The sequence below is a fragment of the Triturus cristatus genome, chromosome 4_1, assembly GCF_964204655.1.
Source record: "Triturus cristatus chromosome 4_1, aTriCri1.1, whole genome shotgun sequence".
In the NCBI taxonomy this organism is placed as follows: domain Eukaryota; kingdom Metazoa; phylum Chordata; class Amphibia; order Caudata; family Salamandridae; genus Triturus; species Triturus cristatus.
Window position 1 is genome coordinate 110,952,624 of NC_140585.1, and position 6,000 is coordinate 110,958,623.

The 6,000-nt window shown below is 44.3% G+C and overlaps 1 long non-coding RNA gene across 1 annotated transcript in view; it reads right to left on the reverse strand.

The window, feature by feature from the left end:
- The window catches only part of LOC146844055 (uncharacterized), a 128,620-nt gene extending 124,240 nt beyond the window's left edge, over positions 1–4,380 (reverse strand). The window contains exon 1 of the long non-coding RNA XR_014981119.1: positions 4,280–4,380. This is a non-coding gene — a long non-coding RNA (uncharacterized LOC146844055). The remainder of the gene's footprint in view (positions 1–4,279) is intronic.
- Between the last annotated feature and the right edge of the window lie 1,620 nt (positions 4,381–6,000).

The following is a 6,000-nucleotide window of genomic DNA, read 5'->3' on the forward strand; positions in this document are numbered from 1 at the left end:
TGCTGATACAACTTTAACAAATGTAAGTACTTCTTCTGAAAGTCCAGTTTATCTTTTACTATCATTGTGACACAATTGTTTACAGTGTCCTCATGTTATTGACCTTCCATTTCAGGAGTGTTGAAGCAGTTTCAATGCTTTTTTAGAGTGTCTCTTTCCAAAGGGGTTAATTTCTGATATTTATCTATTTACATGAATCTCATTGTGTGTTTTAACTTGCTAAAAGTGCCATTTGAAGTGTCACACATTTGTTGACAGTAGAATGCTTCTCATACAATAGACGCATTGAATCCATGGTAATGTCACACATAAGCAATCTGAAAAAGTCACAGCTGTGGCAAGGGCATGCATGTGGTTTCAGTGGTCTCCTTTTTTCTAGGTTTTCTCAGAGTTCTGTGGTGCTCTGAAGATGAGAGCACATTCCTGCGAATGATGTCAATCAATAGAATACACAGGGGCAGAAACTGCTAGAGTGCTTGACATCAACAGATGCATTTTGTAGAGAGCTACCATCAAGCTCTAACCTTAACAAATGCAGCCCTTTAGTTTCAAATCACTTATGAAATGCTTGATAGTCACTGGAACGCCAACACTAAATGCCAAACGCAGGAGATGCACAGCCATATATTGAAATATTAAATGAAGTAGTGTTGGACCTTTTTGCCTGTGCGAAGGATGGACACGGTGTAGTGGAAGGTGGAAGACCCTCTTGCCAAATAAAGAGTGAGAGAGAGAGATAGAGAGAGAGAGGGAGACAGGCTGAATGCCACATTAACACAGCACTGTGAGGTCATCAGTAGGAACAGTGGCAATAGAATGAGAGGCGAGAGGCATGGTAGAGCACATCCCCAAAGATCAAAAAATTAACACCTGCCCAAAAGGAACCATGCTGTTTGCAATCTCAGGGCATGCAAAGCTGCAGAGACAGAAAAGTAGCAGCTTGATTTCCCTACACTCGTGGGATAATAAGCGGAGAGTGCCCAGCCTGTATTATGGTGACTCACAGGCTGAAATAGAGAGGTCTGGACAGCTAGGATCAGAACCCAGTGTGTCTTAATCCCTATCAACGAGGTGCAGGCTGGACTGAAAGCAGTAGGTAACAAGGATGACAAAGATATTATAGGGTTCCCAGCAAAAACAAGTAGGAAGTAGTGCTCAGGTCCCACACCTTGCTCAGTACTATATTTAGGTCTCAGCAAGAGAAGGGGGTTGTGTAAATCTAAGCTAGTGTTCATGAGTACATGTAATGGTATTTCTGTTTCTGAATGACTTCCATGACATAGGACGCCTTACTAAGAGTGGAGAAGGCTATATGGTCCTGGTCTAATATTGAATGAATGATAGAATAAAATTGGCAAGCCGAAGGGGTAAATCTACCTCAGTAGCCATATATGAGGTTGAACTGGACCTGCCAGATAGTAACATCCGGCTGTCATGCCCTTCATTGGCAGCAGGTTGTAAAGTATGTTTGTAAAGAAGCTGAACTTGCAGGTCACATACTCCTTGATAGCTCATGGGTTTAACTCACCCACAGACAATCTAGCAAACTGCAGGTCAAAGGTTCTACTCTCAGTAAGACAGTGCATGCAGTTACACCTGGCATCTGACTGATTCTGCCCCAGCCATACCGACATCTGAGCCATAAGCCTATATTTAAATGTACACATTTCTAGCTTTGTATAGTGACCAACACAGCTTTCTTATGAGTGCTAAGAAATTTCACTTTTGGAAGATCAGATGCCTGAGGCACATAAGGTACACAGCTTGCTCAGATTTACTCATTTGGCAAAGGTTGTGGAGTAAAAGACGCAGCTGACAGCCACGGAAGAGTAATATGCTGGCATCGAGGGGGGATTGTGACTACTGTTAAGAGAGAGAGGAGAGATGTGTGGGTCGCACCACGGACAACAGAAGAGAAGCAGGGTGGGAAAGACGAACACCATGGACAATCAGACCTGCCAACTCACACGGTGAGAGACTCCTTTCACAAAAATTGCTCCCCTGTCCACCACCGACAGAAATACTGATGGTCAGTCCCCATATAACCACTGCCTGCCAGTAAAGAGATTCTTTCAGCTGCTGCCCTCCCCAATGCCCCTCACTATGTCTATGCCCCTAGGTCGGCAGCGGGAGGAGTTCAGAGCATACTGCAGACTGCTGCAGCTGCTTTAGAGAGTGAGACACACAGCTCTCTACTGAAGAGCTGAGGGGCCCCTTCATCTACTCACACTGGCAGTCCTCTACTCAGAGCCTGCTGGCTCTCAAGCGATGGTACTTTTAACACTGCTGGCCGCCAAAGCTGCTAATTGCTACCATCCTGTTCTGTATAAATTACTTTCCTTCAAGAAATCTCAAAAGAGATCAGTGGCGAGAGATGTGCGGGTGGCACCAAGGACAATGGAAGAGAAGGCGGGTGAAAGAACAACACCATGAACAAAGGAAATGAAGGAGGGTGGGTGCATACAAGGGGGCAAGTTAAGCACTGATACTATGCAAATTAAGCGAAAGCAGTCCATTAGGAACCTGGTCATCATAGAGCAGGCTTCTGCACAGGTAATGCCTTGAGATGGGGATATTGCAAGAGGAATGGATATGTGGCTGGGATACGCAGCTGAGGCCCTCCAATGACAGGAAGGTGCCAGCTATTCTGGCATGTTGGACTAGTGAAAGTAGAGAAAGTTTAGGGATAGCGACCGTGGGGGCAGGTGCATGAAAGTGTGAGGATGACAGGTGGCCAGAGGTTGATGCAGACCAGCCAGCTCACACAGTGCCACAATGTGTTACACAATATCAGCTCCCTTCACACAGTAAAGAGCAGATATCACACTGTGAAAGGAAAGACAAGATGGAAACCACTGCAAAGAGTGGATATCTAGCTCATCTTTCAAGGCTTTGAACAGGCACCAGCCTCAGCAAGCTTTTTTTATTTTTTTACAAAAGGAGGGTTTTGGGGAAAGGGGTGCACATTGGCACTTCTTGGCACCCTCTAAGTCCCCGCCGCCTTCTCACACAATGACTTTTTTCTTAGTTCTTAGTTGGCAGGTCTGGGCCATGAATGGCAAATGCAGGTGGAGCTATGTATGCTTCGGTGACCTGCGGTTGATTCCCGGCAGGCTCCATCAAAGGTGTGTCTGGACCATGGATAACAGAGGGCTGTGGATGAATGTATGGTGGGAAGACATTTACCAGGGCACCAGTAAGGGTAGCTGAAATTATATGCATAGGGTAGTGCAGTTCAAGCATTGGGGCATATTTTATGGCCTGGTAAATATGGAGTAAGGTAATGCCTTGCTCTGCATGGAAGGGGCGTTCCATGGATGTTGCTGTGAGTGTCCCCACGCAAAACCCCTGGCTTTTGACACTGCCCCAAATTTACAACATAGCGTAAATCTGGGGAGTGCCAAAACTAATGTTTTCCCAAAGCATTTCTCCTCATTTTTAGCTCTTTCCACGTGTGCTGCATTCTGCAGCAGACATAGAACTAGGAAAATGCCTCCTTTGATTGTTTCTGTGCAGGAAGGTGTCCCTTACTGCACAAAAATAATCATGCCAACAACACAGACACCCTAGCACCATGGTGCAAGGGTGCCTGCATTAGCGCTCAGCTACAGTTTGGGCCCCGGCAGAAAGGACAGGAATGTGCTGCAACTTGTAGATTCGGTGCATGGCTGCCTTTTTCCTGTGCCGTGGGGTGGTGCAGCTAGAAGGCTTGCAGTGCTGCCCAACGCCAAAATATTGTAAACATGCCCTTCATCTGTATCCACATCTGCCAACCTTGGATTGAAAAAGGAGGAATGGAGGCAAAATGTCTTTCTAAACATGAATTCCTCTTTTCAGGCATTGAGGGTCACAAGCAATGAGAAACTCCTATGCAGCCCTTCTCTGTCAGGGGCCTGCCATTATAATTGCTTTAATGGTAATTACATTATGGTAACTACAGAGGGTTGCCCCTGACAGTGATCTTCAATGGAACTATCCCAGCAGGGGAGCTCTTGTGTGACAGTTGCTTTGCTTTGAAGTAGACTGTTTGGAGTCTTGGCAATGTATGTAAATTATGGCAGTTAGTATTATGTTTGATACATTGCCAGGCCCCTCACAGTACTTCAAAATACAAATGTGCTTTTTGATTTTCTTCCTGCCCACAGAGCAGCGGATCAGCAACAATTCTACTCGGGTAGGAAAAAACAGGCTAAATGACTGAGTTCTGCTTACCTCAAGGAAATTTCACTCACCTCTATTCACACTGTCTTGCTGCCAAAGCCCCCCTATTAGTGCTCACCTGTGGGTGTCTTGTGGTTGTCGTCTACTGTCCTGGGCTCTCTCTGAAGTTCTCACTGTGCCAGAGGCCCCTGCTTATATAAGACTGTAACTGATGATGAGGGCCAGTGACAAATAAACAAGACACACATTTTCAATAACACGCCCACTGGCATCTCAGTCCAGCCAGCTGATCAGGTGGGGACGCTAGAAAGACGCTTGAATGCATCATCATTCCTCTTCTATTTGTGCTTCCCTATCATGTGTTTGACCATGTTTGTTTTCAACGCTTCTGTGGTGTGCATATCTGGCTCAGTGAAATGGCCATCTGTCTTAGCAGCTCTCACCACCATAGGTGGATGTATGACGTTACAACGCACACTTTTACAACGCATGCACTTACAACGCATTTTTTACAACGCATAATCCATTACAACGCATGACATTATAACGCATGACACTACAACGCATTTTTAAAAAATACCTTTACAACGCATTTCCATTACAACGCATACTACCTTTACAACGCATACCATTACAACGCATAATATTAAATTACATTTAAGGTAAGTATTAGATAGTATAGGGGTAAAAGTTACTTTTCTAACTCCAGGGGGTGCAACAGTAGGGTAAGTGTTGGATAGTATAGGGGTAAAAATTACTATTCTAACTCCAGGGGGTGCAACAGTGGGGTAAGTGTTGGATAGTATAGGGGTAAAAATTACTATTCTAACTCCAGGGGGTGCAACAGTAGGGTAAGTGTTGGATAGTATAGGGGTAAAAATTACTATTCTAACTCCAGGGGGTGCAACAGTAGGGTAAGTGTTGGATAGTATAGGGGTAAAAATTACTATTCTAACTCCAGGGGGTGCAACAGTAGGGTAAGTGTTGGATAGTATAGGGGTAAAAGTTACTATTCTAACTCCAGGGGGTGCAACAGTAGGGTAAGTGTTGGATAGTATAGGGGTAAAAATTACTATTCTAACTCCAGGGGGTGCAACAGTAGGGTAAGTGTTGGATAGTATAGGGGTAAAAATTACTATTCTAACTCCAGGGGGTGCAACAGTAGGGTAAGTGTTGGATAGTATAGGGGTACAAATTACTATTCTAACTCCAGGGGGTGCAACAGTAGGGTAAGTGTTGGATAGTATAGGGGTAAAAATTACTATTCTAACTCCAGGGGGTGCAACAGTAGGGTAAGTGTTGGATAGTATAGGGGTAAACATTACTATTCTAACTCCAGGGGGTGCATCAGTAGGGTAAGTGTTGGATAGTATAGGGGTAAAAATTACTATTCTAACTCCAGGGGGTGCATCAGTAGGGTAAGTGTTGGATAGTATAGGTGTAAAAATTACTATTCTAACTCCAGGGGGTGCAATAGTAGGGTAAGTGTTGGATAGTGTAGTGTAATATTATGCGTTGTAATGGTATGCGTTGTAATGGTAGTATGCGTTGTAATGGAATGCGTTGTAAAGGTAGTTTTTAAAAATGCGTTGTAGTGTCATGCGTTGTAATGTCATGCGTTGTAATGGATTATGCGTTGTAAAAAATGCGTTGTAAAGGTTGTGCGTTGTAAAAGTTGCGTTGTAAAGGTTGTTCCCCCCATAGGTTCATGCCGGTATGTCTTCTGGAAACTGGAAAAGACGATCCCGACTCGTTTTTCTTCCAGTGCTCATCATAGGAAATATTCCAATTAAAAGCTTATAAAGTAACAATTTGTAAAGTTTTTCCAGCTTAATTAGA